This window comes from Zalophus californianus, chromosome 12 (assembly GCF_009762305.2).
Source record: "Zalophus californianus isolate mZalCal1 chromosome 12, mZalCal1.pri.v2, whole genome shotgun sequence".
In the NCBI taxonomy this organism is placed as follows: Eukaryota; Metazoa; Chordata; class Mammalia; order Carnivora; family Otariidae; genus Zalophus; species Zalophus californianus.
Genome location: NC_045606.1, coordinates 4,753,280 through 4,771,786, shown reverse-complemented (window position 1 = coordinate 4,771,786; position 18,507 = coordinate 4,753,280).

Sequence of the window (18,507 nt, the reverse complement as noted above, 5' to 3'; positions counted from 1 at the left end):
CACCGACTGATGTTCCGGGGGGACAGGGATGGCCAACGGAAAGGAAACATACAGACAGACAAGAGAAATTCCCGCCATGTTAAGGCTAGAAAGAGCTCTGTGCTCCTCCTCTTGCCCAGAAGCCTCATCCCTACCGCTCTGTTCCAAAGCCCACTGTGAGGCAGAAGCACTTTGGACACAGATGTCCTCTCTCGGCCACTGCACTGAAACTTCCCACTCTGGAACTGACAAAGGGACATGCTGTCTTCTCCTGAGATGGAGAAAGAGCCTTCCCGAGCGCGTCTGCCCAGTGTGACCCAGACTAAGCAGGGACTCTGAAGGGGTTTGCTCAAGGCCAACCGTAAAGGCGGAGAAAGACAATCCAGTGTCTTGACCAGAAATGCTCCATCAGGCTGCTGGCCCCCAGCCACTCGGCGGGAGCCAGCCCACCCACCACCACCACTGGGATCAGCAGGCTCCACTGTGCCGTGGAGTGAAGCCAAATCTAAACAGGCATGTGTGGACACCAACAGAGAGCCCTGCTCAGGACACGTTCCTGCGACGCAGGCAGCCCAGCCAGCTCCTCTTCATGGGCTTTCCTCCTCCACTGACCAAGAGGACCTGGGACCCTCCTGTCCCCCCAAGTTCCTCAGAGCCTGAAAACAAACAAACAGTAGCACGATATCAACACACGATATCAGGAACTTTGTAATTTAGAACAGCTTAACTCTAGATTTTGAAAGGGGCTGAAGAGTATGGATTTAATGAAATATTTCACAAACTTGAGTCAGTTTTTCCAGATGCATTGTGCTGGGCATGTTGGTTTCCTCCAGTACCCTGTCTTCATTCCTACCACCTCACACCGTTCAGCGTTCCCAGCCATGCCCTGTGGGGCATCTTGGCCCCGCCCTCAATCCCAGGGCTCGCTCCACTGTTAGGTAACCTAGAGGAGTTAAGCAAGTCTTGGTAAGTCAAGACAGTTGGTAAGATACAGTTAGTTATGATGTCTTGAATTTCAGATCATTTTATGTGTGTTCAACCAGACAACTCCCTGCAACAGATTGGGAACTCTATTACTATTTTATCCATAACAAAGTTTAAACGAAGCCCAGATTGGTTAAGAAACTTGGCTAATATCAAACATGTAGTGGCGTAAGTTAAAATATAAGGTCTTCTACATTCTTGATTTGAGGCTATTTCCACCTCTCTAATATGAGTGGCGTGAGATAGGCACCATGTTTCTTTTCCTCAATGTCTTACATGGTGCCTAAAATATAGTTGGCACTCAGTGAGTATTTCCAGAAGGGAAAGGAAGGAACAGAAGGAAGGAAGGAAGGAGGGAAGGAAGGAAGGAAGGAAGGAAGGAAGGAAGGAAGGAAGGAAGGAAGGAAGGAAGGAAGGAAGGAAGGAAGGGAGGGAGGAAGGAGGGAGGGAAGAGGGGAGAGAGGAAAGGCCGTTAAAAAGTCGACATCGATTTATAAGGTGAACAGTGAATCCGTGGTGATTTATCCTTTAAAAATGTCTTCTCTTCAAAGAGATGGATAGATAAAGAAGATGTGGTATATATATATACAATGGAATATTATTCAACCATAAAAGCCATTGCCATTGGCAATGACGCGGATGGAACTAGAGGCTATTCTGCTAAGTCAAATACGTCAGAGAAAGACAAATACCATATGATTTCACTCCTATGTGGAACTTAAGAAACAAAACAAAGCAACAACAAGAAAAGGAAACAAATCAAAAAAACCAGACTCCTAGTTACAGAGAACACACTGATGGTTACCAGAGGGGAGGTTGGTGGGGGCATGGGTTAAATAGAAGATGAGGATTAAGGAGTGCTCCTGTCATGATGAGCACTAGGTGATGTATGGAAGTGTTGAATCACTGTATTATACACCTGAGACTAATATTACACTGTATGTTAACTATAATGGAATTAAGTTTAAAACTTAATAAGCATGTCTTCTCTCCATTTTCTCTCCTCCTTCCTTATTCTTTGACAGGTGAGCTTTATCAAGTTTAAAATCTGGCAACTATTGTCAATCAAATGCTACCTTGTCTTTTCCATCATCGTCTCCCCCACTAACACCCAGAGAAGCATCCAGTTTTGAAGGAGCTTGAAGTGTTTTATCCAAAGAAAATATCTGGAAGCAATAGAATGTCTGTCATTTGAACCTCATTGGTTACTATAATTTTTTAAGATTTATTGTATTTATTTATGAGAGAGAAAGAGAGAGAGCAGGTGTGCATGGAGCGGAGGGGCGCAGGGAGAGGTAGAGGGAGGATCTCAGCAGACTCTGCACTGAGCACACAGCCCCACGCAGAGCTCGATCTCACCACCCTGAGATCCTGACCTGAGCCGAAACCAAGAGTTGGACACTTAACTGACTGAGCCACCAAGGCGCTCCTATAGTATTTTTAAGCATCTTTAAACTATGTATCACCTTGACCTTTCCCACTGTGCACCACGTTGACTGTAATTGCCCACCCAAGCCACCTGTCTTCCTAGGGCTGCCTGTTACACTGGGTGGTGGGTCAGGGTTTTGATATCATTTGTTGGTAAGATCTTTAGGTTGCTGTTTGTTTAGTTGTTTTTTTGTTTTTGTTTTTTGTTTTTTGTTTTTAGAGAGAGCGTGCACGTGTGCACGTGGGTGGGGGGGAGGGGCAAAGGGAGAGGGGGAGAGAGAATCTTAAGCAGGCTCCAAGCCCAGTGCAGAGCCCAACTCAGGGCTCAATCTCACAACCTTGAGATCATGACCTGAGCTGAAACCAAGAGTCAGATGCCTAATGGACTGAGCCCCCCAGGTGCCCCCCTCATTGTTTTACTTTGACCCATGAAAACTCAGGGTTCTTTTTATAATACGAATGGGACCTGAATAAACCTGTATGGGCCTGTCTTCAGGAAGACAGGTGCTGGGAAGGTGGTAAGAAGGCATCCAGTGGGATGTCAGGATATGGAAATTGACCCCCTTCAATTGATTGTCCCAGGATCCTTGGAAAGGCTTCACGTAGCCCCGAGGAAACACCCAGCCAAAGAGAAAGGCCAGATGGAGTGTGGATGAGGGCAGCAATGATGTGATTGTTAAGACTCATAACAAAGGGCGCCTGGGTGGCTCAGTCTGCTAAGCATCTGACTCTTGGTTTCGGCTCAGTTCATGATCTTGGGGTTGGGATATGGAGCTCAGCAGGGAATCTGCTTCTCCCCCTCCCTCTCCCTCTGCCCCTCCCCCCACCGGTGTGCTCAAATAAATAAATCTTTAAAAAAAAAAAACTCATAACAAGCTAAGCTATTTGCTGTTTGATGATATCTGCTCTAAAAAATGCTGATTTCCTAGAGTTCAGTCTAAAAGCTCAACAAATAATTACGGTAGTCTTATTATGGGTCGAATAACAGGCCAAGAACTTTATAAAATATCCCATTTAAGAACTCCTCAAAACACCAATGGCAAGAAGTAGGTATTTCCTTCCATTTCCCAGAGGAGGAGGCAAGGCTTGCAAAAGCTGAGGAATTTGCTGCACATGACATAGCTAGGGAGGCATGGCTCCAAATGAGCAGAAAGCATTGTAAGTGTTGCTTATATTCATCCAAACGCATTTGTGCATCATGTTACTAGAGGAGGCTCATCCAAATCAGAACGTTCAGCTCTCATTCTATGAACTTACATTATAGGGAAAGAAAGAAAGGAAAAAAAAAAAGAGAAAGAAAGACAAAAATTAAAAAAAAAAAAAAAGAACCACACACAACTTTTTCTTCTTTTTTCTTGGATAACTTTTATAATGCAAACAAGACAAACCACTTTGCAGGACTTCAACTTGACATCAGTTGAGATAACACAGGCAGGCAGAGCCATAAAGCGTGAGCTAAAACAAGAGTCATAAAAGAGATCACACTCCCTATCCTGGCGATCGTGCTGTGGGGAACAGACCTCAGAAATGACCCCAAATCTATCTGCATGGGTATGTTTATGAGATATGATTTACAAGCTGGAATTGACCAACACACCCTGCCATGAGTAATGAACACAGGCGCAGCATTTTCTAGTTGACAAAACGCATTCACACACGCCTTAATCTCTTCGGGCTGCTATCATGAAACACCACAGACCAGACTGAGTGTCTGATGCAACCAACGTTTACTTCTCACAGTCCTGGAGGCCGAGAGGTCCATGATCAGGGTGCTGGTGGACGTGACGTTTGATGGGGGCCCGCTTCCTGGTTTGCTGATGGCAGCCTTCTGGTTGTCTCCTCAATTGGCAGAGAGAGAGAGAGAGAGAGAGAGAGAGACTCTGATAAGGGCATGAATCCCATCGTGGGCTCCACCCTCATGACCTCATCGAACCCTAATTAACCTTCCAAAGGCCCCACCTCCAAACACAACACACTGGGGGTTGGGACCTTCAACATATGAGCTTCAGGAGGACACAAGCATTTGGTGCATAGCAACATCTCTCTGTCCTGACCCTCCCAGGCCCCTGTCAGGTGTGTAGGTCAAGGATGAGCAACATCCCCTCCTGGTCTCAGACCTGAAGTGATACCACAATGAGGAAATGAGGCAGGGGGGAGGAGGACCAGAGAAGCCAGGTGTATGGTGTGCTCATCTTGTTCCTGACTGTCTGAGGGGCTCTCTGAACCTTACATTATTGGGTGACCGCCGCCTGCCTCAGCACCCTAGACCCACTTCTCAGCATATGGTCTGGTGACATCTGGTGATTGTGGTTCAGTGTACCCCTTGGCATTCCAGGAATTTGTGTCTTTAACGTTCTTCTTTTTGCCCGTGACACTCAGTGCCTGGTTAATACCTTCTGGTACTTGAAACTGCACCCAGGTAACACCTTATCTGGAAAGCCTTCCCTGGAGGACATCCTCCCTTGGGTGTGGGATCCTACAGGGCCCCTGCTATGCTGTGAGCTAGCAAAGGCTGGTTCCCTGCTCCCTTCCCCCCCCCCCCCAGTACCCAGGGATTTCAGCTCCCATGGGGCTCTGGGATCACACTCGGTCTTGGATTTCCTCCCACTACATTGCCCCAGGGCTCCATCCTCTGTGCCCTTTTCTACCTTCTGGCATGCCCTCGGGCCGCTCACATAGATTCATCATTTTATATACAACCCACCCTAAGAGCTCCAGCCCAGAAATCTCCACGAGATCCCAGGATTCATAGCATCCCAGCGTCTAGTCAACTTCTACCCTCAGGATGAAAACCAAACTAATTTACGTGCCTCCAAATCTGTTTTTCTACAGTCAACGCCTCGTCATGTTAAGTGACAAGCTGACTATCCGAATTTATCAAGCCCCAGACCTGGAAGGCAGGGAGGCAGTGTGTGGGGCGGGGGGGCGGGGGCTGGTTAAGTCCACAGGTGGCCTGGGTTTGAGTCCGGCTCTCCTGTAAGCTGGCTGGGAGACCTTGGGCACCTTTCTGGAGAGCTGGAGTGAGCTGCATCCTCACACTTGCATAGGAAGAGGATAACGCTGGAGCCTTCCTCGTGGGGTTGTTTTGAGGATGTAACTAATTAATATTCGGGCACTGCTCAAAGAGCTGTCTGGCACCCAGGGGGCATATAAATAAATTCATGATTATTTTTACTGTGACGTCTCTCAGACCCTTGCTCTGTTAGTTTCCAGGGTCTGCTTCAAGAAATCAGCACAAATCAGGTTAAGGTTTAAAAACAGCAGAGGCACATTCGTCACCATTCTGAATGCCAGAAATCTGAAATCAAAGTGTGGGCAGGGCCACACTCCCTCTGGGGTCTCTAATATGAAGCTTTCTTTTTTTAATAAGATTTTATTTATTTATTTGACAGGACGAGAGAGAGAGAGAGCATGCACATGCAGGGAGAGTGAGAGAAGGAGAAGCAGGCTCCCCACCGAGCAGGGAGCCCGATGTGGGGCTCGATCCCAGGACGCTGGGACAATGATTGAAGCTGAAGGCAGATGCTTAGCTGACTGAGCCACCCAGGTGCTCCCCTCTGGAGGCTGTAGGGGAGAAGCTTCCTCACTTCTTCTGGCTTCTGGTGGCACCTGGCATTCCTTGGCTTGTGGCTGCATCCCTCCAGTCCACACCAATGTCTTCACATGACCCCTTCTTCTCTCTACCTGTGTACCTCCTCTTTGCAACTCTTCCAAGAACGCTGGTCATTGGATTCAAGGCCTACCTGGATAATCCAAGATGAGCTCATCCTGAGGTCCTTAACTTAATCACATTTGCAAGCATCCTTTCCATAATGAAGTCACATTCATACATTCCAGGGATTAGGATGTGGACATGTGTTTGGGGGAGGTGGGCTCATTTGACCCACTGCACCTGCAACAATCCCGCTAGGTGCTTCAGGATCTGCCGCCAAACTAAGACAATCCAGTTGAGCCCCTCGCATGCAGAGGGGAAGCCCAGGCCTTCATTCCTCCCAGCAGGTGCGTGTCTGGCCCCTGCAGCCTCTCCTCACCCATGCCCCCTGCTTTGGCTTCTCCTCCCACCCATTGCCTTCCTTGGTGAACCTAAGAAACACCAGCAACATGCCCATCTCGGGGCTTTGCACTTCTTTCTATGATGATGAGCTTCCCCTGAGACCTGCCAGTCTCCCCCTTGCTTCCTCTGGTCCATGGACCCAATGTCACTACACCCAAGAGAGGTATTCCCTGACATCCTGTGTCATGGGATCTACCCTGGCTCTCCTTGCCTGCCAACCCTGATCTGTGTGTCTTCACGTATTTCTTAGCAGCTAACACAGCATTACTAAAATACTTTATCCTCGTTAGAAACTCGGTGAGGGCAGGGCGTTGATCACTGTATCTCAACACTTGCAAGAATCCCTCGCTTGTGGAAGATGCTTAATCAGTTTTTGTGGAGTGATTTCAATGAACACTCACATTTTCTCCTTGTCTACTTTGGACTCCCCAGTCCGGAATCACAACCATGGTACCCCAGTGCCCTCAGTTCACCCACAGAGCCCCTAGAGCTGGTCTCCCCGACCCCCCACTCTCACCTGGTGACCCTGCTCATACTTCTTTGAGGGATGAGGTGATGCGGTTGCTTCCCCCATAACTTGACCACCCTCCTTGCCCGGGGGCCCACACTCTCTGCCTGGCCCTCTGGGACCTTACGTGGCTGGCGCGTCCCCTGCCTTGCTGCTTGCTCACCCCGTCCACTCCCAGTTTCTCTGGGACTTGCCTTCTTCAATATTTCCGTCTTGAGCAGGAATCACGGACACCTCCCTCTCTACTGGATCGTGCACAGCTTCTAAACAATTCCTCTTTCAATCCTATGCTTCTTCCCTCCATGACCCACTCTTATTTATGACGACTCTTCTCGAAAGAAGGGTCTATACATGTTGTCTCTACCTCCTAATCTTGCATTTCCATTAACATACTGCAGAATGAGCTTCCACAGCCCCCTCTTCACAAGGTCACCGGTGCCCTCCCCTTTGCCAAATCTTCGTGGCCCCACCTCCATGTTTACCTTACCTGGTCCTCAGCAGCTTTGGGGAGTTCACCCTCCTGTGGGAGAGCTTTCTCCCATGCCCTCCATGACGTCACGCTCACCTCTCCTTCTGACCTTTGCCATGGCCCCTCTCTTCCTCCGTGGCCTCTGACTCCTGCAGTGGCCCAGGGATCCAGCCCAGCCGTCCCTGAGGTCTCAATGTTGACCCTCAAAATCATTTCAAAAACTTCTTATGTGTTCCGTCTGGCGAGCTAAGTCTAATTCTGTACCAAAGAAAAGCTCATGATCATGGTCTTATGCCACACGAGCATATCCTGTGGTCTGTAACTCTTTGGGGAAGGAACGGGAAGCCATGTGTGGGAGGAAGTATCCTCCCTGACACAAGAAAAGTGATTGAAACTTTCTGGGCCTTAGTTTTCTCAAGTGTGAGTTATCGTGAGGTTTTTTGTTGTTGTGTTTTTTTTTTTTAATATTTTATTTCTTTATTTTAGAGGGGTGGGCAGGGGAGGAGTAGAGGGAGAGGGAGACAGTCTCTAGCAGACGCGGCGCAGAGCACAGAGCCTGACGCGGGGGCTTGATCTCATGACCCTGAGATCATGACCTGAGCTGAAACCAAGAGTAGGACCTTTGACTGAGTCACCCAGGTGCTCCTCGTGAGGTTATTTTAAAGAAAAACTTACATAACGGTTCTCAGATGCCCGGAGTCTGGCCCATTGCAAGCTAGCAAGGGTTCCTCTCCGTTGTGCTTCACCTGTTTTTTTTTTTTCACTCTGCAGACCTGGCCTCACCTGTGTCAAGCTCCAAACTGGATCCCCTGTTGTGACAGGGGACACGTGCCTGTGGAGGTAGGAAATCTCACGATGGAGTTTTCCTGCCGACTCCTGCGTGTCCCTCAGTGACTGCGGGAGCTATCTGGTGACCTAGAGCAGACTACGGAAGGTAAGTGAGCTGCTTCCCTTGGAGGTGGGCGATGGGGAGCAAAGCAGAAACCGGTTTTAATCATGTGTTTGCCTCAGTCTGGTCCACATGTGTGGGTCTATTTCCACCCACCCCCCATTCCCCAGCCCAGAGAGTAGGTAATGTGAGGTAGGTCTGAATATGGCCCCTGGACATCTCCCCCACTGCCTTCTGCAAGGGCGTAAGTTTCGACAACTCCAATATTTGGCACTGCAATTAAGCCGTTCAACTGTGCATGACCCTGGGGACGCCCGGGTGGCTAAGTCGCTTAAGCGTCCGACTCTTGATCTCAGGTCTTGATCTCAGGGTGGTGAGTTCCAGCTCCTTGCTGGGCTCCACACCGGGTGTGGAATCTACTTAAAAAGAAAACAAAAAACAACAACAAAAACTGTGCATGACCCAGGAAGAGGCATCTCCAGAAACATTCACCCATCTTTATTTATTAAACAACATATCCATCCCTACCCTGGGTGCTGGACGCACAAACACAAATAAGGTGAAGTCTCTCCTTACAGAGGGGGTGGCCGAGGATGCGTGCTGACTTAGTAAATCATGTCAGTGCCTGTGATACATGCAGGTGTCACCTAGGGAATGGTCACCTTGCTAGCTGTGGTCAGGGAAGCCCTGCAAAAGAGGTGATATTTAAACTGGAGAGCGTCATTTTCCAGGCAGCACATGGGGACAGAATTCTTCCCAGAATTCCTGAAGTCTGAAGACAGGAGAGCCAAGGAGCAGGCCTCTGAGGTCAATAGGGCAAGGCTGCAGTGATCCAAGATTAGGAAGGCAAGAAAGGGAGCGCCGGGCTGTGCACGTGCCCATGTGAGAACAAAGTCTCGACGCTGAGCTTCAAATGTGTCCTCAGGGCGCCCGGGTGGCTCAGTCGGTTGGGCGACCGCCTTCGGCTCAGGTCGTGATCCTGGAGTCCCGGGATCGAGTCCCGCATCGGGCTCCCTGCTCGGCGGGGAGTCTGCTTCTCCCTCGGACCCTCTTCCCTCTCGTGCTCTCTATCTCTCGTTCTCTCTCTCTCAAATAAATACAAATAAAATCTTTAAAAAAAAAAATGTGTCCTCAGGTGGCCCACATAGTGCTCTCCCCTTTGGTTCACGCAGCAAGAGTCTGACTCATCATTGAGAGCCAGAGACTTAGACTTACAGACTCCGGCTTCTAAATCCAATTCTTCCGCTAATACTTGAGCCCACTTTCCCACCTGCAGTGACGCCAGGCACTGGGTCAAGCCAGGACGGTGTGTCTTCTTCTGGGACAGTATTGGGTTAGAGCTGGCCTAAAGAGGAACTCGTGAGAAATTTGAAAGGCAGGAGTACAGCAGCGGCCATTCCTTTGAGAAGGTCATCGTGTTTGGTCGTGGGGTCGGGCTGGTGCAGAGACACCCAGGACCTCCTCCCTGCCTGCTGGCCCTGCCGGCCAAGGGTGACCCGAGGCTCAGCAGCAGAAACTCGTGAAGACTGGGGGCCAGGGCTCCCAGGGGCATCAGCAGCCTACACCTGCCTCACGAGCCCCTCGTGGCCCCCCTTGTGGGTCGGGTGTGGTAATGACCTCTTAGAATCCCCTACAGACTCCGACCGTCTGCCAGGTGCCTAACGCAGGCCCTTCCAAACCTTCACTTCTCCAGCTTCCTGCGTTTCTGGCTTGGGCCTAATTCCAGGAACAAATGCCTTATTTCCAAAATGCTCAGAGCAGCTCCCTTTCCCTGGTGCACCCAGATGGACACAGGGGCTGTACCACCTGAGTTGGCACCTTTTTCCTTCTGACTGCTGCTCCCGGTTCGACCGCAACGTCTAGTGCAGTCCTTGTACCTGATGGCCAGTCCTTCCAGATTCGAAGGCCTTCGTCCAGAGATGCTGAGGCCGAGGGTCTGGGGAGGGCCTGGGAGCCTGAGTTCATTTCACCAGGCTCTCCCTGCCCCCTGCCCCCCACACCAAGTGATTCTGCACAGATACACGGGTGTTCCAGATGGGCCCAGAGACCCCAGCTCCCTGCTTTGCATCACACAGCTAAGGATGCCACACAACATCGCCTTGCTCTCATGTCGGCACCCAGCTGTGTTCCTCTGTTCCTTGTCAGCCTTCTCTTCCAGATGTTAAACAGACCCCTCACCTCTGCATCCTCAGGAAGCCTTGCTGGTGTGTGGCGGTTGCGAAATACACGAGAAGATGAAGAAGGCTGGAGGGGTGGAGACCGTGAAGAAGGAGCTTGGGCCAGTCCTAGGGTGGGGTCTGGCTCTGCATATGCCCTGCGGGGGGGTGGGTCATTTGCAGGGCTGGGACATTTGTCCAAGTTCAGTGTCAGGGCCGGGCAAGTCACATCCGCTTCCTCATCCACCGTCCAGGAGGGTTGACTTCATGTGTGGGGAAGGAGGGCTTTTGGGGGTGTGCATGTCCCTGCCTGAGCCTAGGAGCTCCAAATTGCAGGGCGCCTAGCTGGGGCCTGGATATATCCCCCATCTGGCTGCTGGAGTGGCCCAGGGCCCTGAGACAGACACGCCACTCATCTTAGACAAGCCAGAGAACTGGATGGTCGGATGTTCTGATGTGGTACCTCCGCTCCCCGCTACGGGAGCTGTGAAGACTTGGCGGTGGTAACAGAGCTCCACGCACCACACCTGGCATGTGGCAGGTCAAAGTCCATTAACTTGTGGCTAAAGGCAGATACCCCAGACCAGCAGTGCTGGCTGATGGACCTATTGGGAGAACCCGGTGACTGGTATTACTCAAACATTCGAGTGGAAATTTGAGGATTTCTGATTTCTGAGCTTGGACATTTCTCGAAGACTGTGGTCGCGGGATGCCTGGGTGGCTCAGTCGGTTAAGCGGCTGCCTTCGGCTCAGGTCATGATCCCAGGGTCCTGGGGTCGAGTCCCACATCGGGCTCCCTGCTCTGCAGGGAGCCTGCTTCTCCCTCTGCCTCTGCCTCTCTGTCTCTCATAGATAAATAAATAAATAATCTTAAAAAAATAAAAAGACTGTGGTCGCTACGTGCACAGCAGGGCCTGAAGAACTGCCCTGTGTCCTCAGGCAGACAGCCCTGCCCTCACCCCGACGTGCCTGATTCTCCCATGCAGATAAGGCTGGAATGTTTCTCAGGAGATAACCGTGAGCACTGTGGAAACTGGAGTTTCTGAGCAGTCTGTGGAGTGGGTGACTGAGGGAGAGGGACAGCTCGATGACATGATGCCATGGCTGACGGAGCCAGGGCTGAGGGCTCCGTGGGTGTCCCTATGGCAGGGACAGGGGTGTGGGCATCCACCAGCCGTAATGCCGAGCAGCTCTGTCCTTCCTCCCGCGGGCTCCCAGTACAAGTGACAGGGCGGTTCCAGCCCCTCAAGCATTAGAAACAGAGCCAGGCCTCCCTGTTCCTCAGTTCAAATGTCCCATGGATTAGGGACCTGCTAAAGCAGTCGTTTGGGCTCCAGCTCCCAGCCTGTGGCAGAGGCCTGGAGTGGCACTTACTCACCTTTCCGCCCCCAGCGGGCCAGGTCCCTTGGAGGACGGGAGCTGTCCAGGTGAGCCCCCACAGGTTTGGCCTTGGAGGCTGGAGCTAGGACACCTTGCTCACCTCCTTTTAAAGTATCAGGCTTCTCCTTCCATTTAAGTTTCCGTTTCCGTGTGGCGCCATATTGTGGCATCTATCCCAGCCGGATGGGTACAGGATGGGTCAGGCACAGTGCTCAGTCCCCGGCCTGATGAGCAGCACAAAGGCCCTACGTGGCTCCCCCTGGCGTGGCCCGCCACCCACACGGCAGGGTTTGGTTGCGCCATGAAAGCCAGGGCACCTCACAAGCTGATGACTCGAGGTCCCCTCCCTGCAACAAGGCAGGTCATTGAAAAGCCCCTTCTCTCTCGTTTTGGGTATTTTGAGGCTGCTTATCTGTGACCACAGATGGATCCCGGTTCTGGCCAGGACTGGACTGCAGCCGGTACAAGCAACCTCGGGACGGGGGAGACCTTGCCTGAGTTAGAGCTCAGCTGCCAACTGTTGTCCCGTGTTGCCTCATTCTCCCCAGCGATGCTGACAAAGTTGGCTGCATGGAGGCGTGGTCCGCGGACGCCCTCGCCCTGCACAGGCCAGCCCGGGTCTCTTCTCTGGGGAGAGGTAGGACCGTCGCCTCCCTGGTGACCCTCTACCCCAGAGCATCAGCTCACGCTCTAGGCGGCATCTTGTGTGTCAGTCGCTGCCCCTGGTCGATGGAAGGCAGGATGAGCTCTCAGTAAAGCTGCTTCCTACCCTCAATACTTTTTGGCAGCACATACTCACCCAGAGAGAACAGAAACAACAGGATGGGTTTCTAAAAGACCTGACTTGTGTAGAGCAACCACTTTGTTATGGTCATGAGTTCATGAGCCAGGAATTCATAAAGGACATGGGTGGGAGGCAGGCTCTCCTCTGCTTCTTGATGACTGGATCCTCAGCTGGGAAATCTGGAATGACAAGGATGACTCAGGCAGCTGGCCTGGAGGGTCCCTTCCCAAATGGCTCCCTCGCTCATCCGTCTGTTGTCAGCTCTAGAATTGCTGAAGGTGGGCTCCTCGGGGACCAGCACACCCACCCTCAGCCTCCCCCAGGGCCCAGACTGCTCAGAGCAGGCAGCCAGTTCTGAGAGGCACATCCAGAGAGGGCTCTCTGGAGAGAACATTCAAGAGAGCTGTGTGGACCTCCCCGGCCAAGCCGGGGAAACCACACCTGACACTTCTGTCTCACCCTGCTGATTGAAGCAGTGACAAGGATTCTCAGATACAAGGGGAGGTTGACCTAGGCCCCTCTTGCAACGAGAGGAATGCTCAGGCCACACTAGAGGACAGCGTATGGGATGACAAACATTGGTAAACCATCTTTGGGAAACGTATAATCTACCATACCTTGGACTTAACGGTTTCTCCTGAGCGCAGCCCAGGAAGGACCCAGACCCAGGGCAGGGTCTTCCCCAGCTATGGGGAAGAAGGGACACACACACATAATTGTCTCCATCAGCACCAAGGATGGGTCAGGCGCTTTCCCTGAAGTCCCCTTGCTGATTGCTCCAACTATAAGGTTCTGCAAACCTGCTATATCATCTTCCTGTTAGGGAGACACAGAAGGTCCTAGAGCTTTAAAGGGTAGGGTTTTTGTGGGGGGGGGAGGGGGGAGGTGGCTCATTTTGGTTTTCAGAGTACTGAGTCCATTTCCCTTAGGAGTCAGATCAGAGTCTCCTGTGTCTCTGTGCCCCCAGTGTGGCCAGGAGGTGTGTGTGTAAGGGGCTTGGTTCGTGGGGAAGGTGGTCAAAGAATGGGGGCTCAACCCTGAGATTAAAGTGTCAAGACTGTACCTTCCCCTCTGCCAGCAATCCCTATTGGAGCTCTAACACTTGTCACCTGAGGGTCCTGGGGGTCCAGCGTGAGAGGCTCTGGGGAGCCATGACTGACCGTGTGTGTTTGGAATCGCCAGCGCTGGAAAAAGACAACAAGGCATTGTATCGGGATCCAGAATTGGATGCTCCCCTCCCGGAAATGTCAATTTCAGGGGAGATACGCGTGTTTACTCGGTGCTGGATTTCTTCCATTTGCCTCTCCAGATCCACTCTCCTCCCTTCCCTGCAGCTCCCTTTCCAGCTCCAGGAAGCTGCAGAGGACGGGCCACATCAGCAGACCTTCTTGCCAGGATTCCTGTCTGGTGCACACCTGCCTGAGATCAGAGGAGGAAGGAGCGTGAAGCCAGACATTTCTCCCTGGCTTCCTCCTTTTGGTGCCATTTGAAAACGGACTACGGCTGCCCTGCAGCCCCATCCAGGCTGGACCTAAGAGTGGGGAGAAGGAAAAGTCTCCTCAAGAGCAGAGCTGTGGGCAGAATGTGGCTATTCACTTCGTGTGGCAAGATACAAGTTCTGGGGTACAGATGTACGTGGACCTCAGGACCTCGGCCCATAGATTAGCTAGTTGGACCAGGCCTTGGAAGGGGTAAGACTGGAAAAGTGAGGTCAAGGAATGCTGCAGTGCATGCATATCTCCATGCGTCCCGCTGACACATGCGTCCCAGAGATCACGTGTCCCAGAGGAAGCTCTCAGCTGTTGTGGGGCATAGGGGATGCCAGCCAGGCTCTCTCCTTGGCCACCCCTCACTACACTGTGGCTCCCCCTGAATGGGGTGGTCATGAGCTCAAAAGCATGAGCTCTCTCCTAAAGTCTCATAAAGTCTTGACCAGCTACAGCTAAAGCCAAATGCCCTGTCAGCAGCCATGCTCAGTGTTGGCTCTCAAAGGCGCCATTCCTTGAGGACACCAGGTTGTCAGGTAGTGAAAGGTCAATGACATGGACACTTTCTGCTCTGGAGGGATAATCAACTTGTCTTCACCAGGAGCATCACTACTTTGGATGTGAGTTTGCCTTCCCTGCCTCCAGAGTCTCTGTCAGCACCACCAACTAAAGACCTACAGAGTTTTCCTTTCTCTTTTCTTTCTTTTTTTTTTTTTTTTTGACCGACAGAATTTCTAATCATTTGACATGATATCCTGTACCAAGTGTTGTGGGTTGAATTGTATCCCCTTGAAAGATGTGATGTCAATCTCCACTATCTGAAAGTGACCTTATTTTGAAATAGGGTCTTTGCTGATGTAATCGAGTTAAGAGGAGTGCCTACTGGTGTAGGGTGGACCTTAATCCAATATGGCGGGTGACCTGATGAGAAGGGGGCACACACACAGGGGACAGCCCACGAGAAGACGATGGCAGAGGTGGGAGTGATGTGTCTCCATGTCAACGAACACCAGGAACTGTTGACCACCAACCATTGTTGGCTGGCGGAGAGGCTTGGAACAGATTCTCCCTCAGAACTCCAGAAGGAGCCAACCCTGTTGACACCTGGATTTCAGATTCTGAGGGAAAATTCCGTTGTTTGAAACTCTCTGGTTTACTTCGTTACAGCAACTGTAAGAAATCAACACACCAAGGAACCCATTTAACAGGAAAATAAATAGAACTATAAGCATGTGGTCCCAGGATCCCCTGACCTAACTACACACCCTCTACCCAGAAGCAATGGCCTGGGGGAACGGAGCCATGGCTTGTGAAAAATCCAGCCAAGGGACAAAGTCCTGTGTGAATAGTTCTCTTTTCTATAAGGCTGATCCATGTGCTGATCAATGGCCAATATATGGGGCTATGTTTGTAATAGCTAGAAGGCACGCATCGGGAAAGTAAGGGATGGAGCTGGGATGGACCCCTTCACCATCTCTTCCAGGGCCACCCTTTTGGAGTTTGTGCTTCCTGCCCTGGTAAACCGGAGCTCTGCTGAGTTAGAGATCCCGGTTCCAAGTGTGGAAATGCTCCACAAGGGGATAGGACAGAGTAGGGAGTCCACAGGACTGGAGAGAGCAACCATCATTTGGCCATTTGGGGCGCCAGTGGAGTGCAAGGAAAGCCAGAACTTACTTTCCCAAGGGGGTAATTGGCTGGGATTGCTGTGGGAACCAGGGCTGCTGCCCCACCATGGAGCAGCCTGGTATGTGTCTGGAATAGCAATTCCCATTATGGGAAACTTTGACCAGGGGATTGGGAGTTGGTAGGCAAATGCTTCTCCCACCCTCTCCCTGGATGGACTCTCCTGAGACCTGGTGGTACTTAGAGCCTCAGTAAAGATGGTCTAGAGACTGAGGAAGCAGTTGCCCTTGATACAGAGTCATGGCTAGTTTGGGAATGCCTCTCCTCTCTGCCCCTCTCCTGCAACTCCTTCCCCAGCGGTCTCATTCCTGCTTTCCGGGCTGGTCATCCCTAATCAATTACTAAAACTCATACTCATTAGCTTTCTCAGGGACCAGGTAGAAAATGGTGAATGGGACATGCAGTTTGGGAAGTAAAGCATGTAGGAGTTAAATTTTCTGCATAGTGAGGAGGTCAGTGATTTTTAGTCACGTAAAATCAGGTTTTCTTCACCTCCTTATTGAACTGATATTTCAGGTGTCACATTTCAAGGGGACATCATTGGCTTTTTCATGTATGTTCCCCTATACCTTGGCCACTTTTCTCTCCCTTGTCCCCACCCAGGCTTCCAGGATACTATTTCCAGCCCAAACACTGGTGACACCAAGACCCTCCTTGTCTGGAAGTTGACATAATCCTCCCCCAAGGTGGGAGGCAGGGTTGCTGGTGGGAAATGGTGCCAATTCCGGGCCATTGGGGAGGGGAGATCCAGCCAGGGTCTCACCCGCAGCCTGTCTGGGATCCACAGGGCAGCTGGAAGCCAAAACTCCAGCACAAGTTAGGGGGCCATAAGCTCAGGTAGCCAGGGTCGTCTTCTGTCAAAGGCAACCTTCCTGTCCATGGAAAGAAATGGCTTTCTCTCCTGACCTTCCTGGGCTGGAATACGGCAGCCAATCTTTATGAGCCCTGTGACCCCAGACAAGCTTCCTAGCCACACTTCTCTGGACAGTCTTCACAGAGCTGATCTAAGCCTCGAGGAGATGATGTGCATAAACCACTGGCACGCATAAATAACTTCATAAATCCTCCTCAAGCAGGAGTGAAGCTAAAATGTCAGGGAGCAATCTTCGATTGTAGGTAGAATGGGACCAGAAACAGTGTGAATCCCCACATGTTCGACTGGACGGTGTCTGCCTTCCAGCATCATCGTGAAGATGAGCGCGGTGCATTACTAGAGTGTGTTGCCCATACCTTCTCAGTAGATGCTCGTTTGCTGTTAACCAGTGGTACGTTCTCTCAATGACCCTGCATAAAAGTGGCTCAGAATGAACAGGGGAGCCCTGCGGCTGGCTGAACTGGCTGAGTTCCCAGAGGGACAGATTTCAGTTCTCTTCTGCCATTAGGGCCACGAGGCATCACAAGGAGCCATTGGAAAAACGTTTGGGGGAAGTCCCCTTAGCTTCTGGACCAAGACAGCAGTGAGGGGTGAAGTTCAATCGGACAGTGTGGGACCGATCCTGGCTCCACAGACTGCCGGCTGTGCACCCTTGGGGAACTTATATAATCCTTTCACCCTAATGTCCTCACCTGCAAAAAACCATACTGATTTCTACCTCAGGAAGGGCATACTAATTTCTACCTCAGAAACACCAGAACAGCCCGAGTTTCTGGTAGAGTGGAGGACGTATGCAGCCTCTCACAAAGAGGGCGGTGCAGTTCTGCTAGTGGATGGTGAAAATGAGCCCTGTATGAGGTTTTGTAAAACCTAGCACAAGGAAATGAAGATCCCTCCCAGATCCCCTCGAAAATTTCAAAATGAGTAGTTGGGAGCTTTGCACTTCCAAATTTACTCTCTAGCTCCTGCAAAGCTAAGCTGAAGTCATGTGGTCCCATATCTCTTACTTAGGTCCTGCAAATATGATCAAATTTTCAAGGCACATTTGCATCCTCCAAGATGGCAAAAGACTTTTGGGAGTTTTGTGATTCACAGGTTTCCTTTAACATCTGGGGCCCCTCTGACCCCAGAGGCACCCTCCCTCCGCCGCCGCCCCAGGGCTAGCCAATTCCTAGAGGCAGCAAACAACTTGTCTGCAAACACTCCTTCCCGATGGAAACCAACCAATCCCAAGTCCATAGTTCCAGCCACCTTCTTTATTGGGTTCTTGCACTTTGGGCGATGATGCCCCACTGACCGCTGTAATCACCCTGGATCTGTGCCAGACTGTGGGACAGCCCCTCTGCCCCAGGGCCCACTAAAATTATTCAAACTAGCCAATTCTAAACCTGCCCACTCTACCTTGCCCATCCCTACCTGTGGAAACCACAGTATGGGCTCTTGTTTGCGTTTCCCTGGGCTCCCTCTGCCTCCCAGCTGACCCTGGCACCTCCCCGTATGGCCCTGCACGGTGGTACCTCCTGCTTCTTGGGAACTGTGAGTATTAACTTCTTCCTTACTGATGGTCATTTCAATGTCTGCCCGTACCCGATTAAGACAAATCCCAGATATCCCTAACGTACCTTAATTGGATTCTCTGCTCTTTAGAGACAGAAGGGCACATATGTAATTAAAATGAAACTAAGAAAACCATAATGTGGGAGTGGCTAGACTTTTCAATTACATCTTGCTTCTGAGTGCCAAATATCACCGCTGAGCTCGGGGCCTGCAGAGACCGCTGTGTCCTTTGTCACCAGCCATTATCATTTCTGCAGGAACACATCCTGATGGCT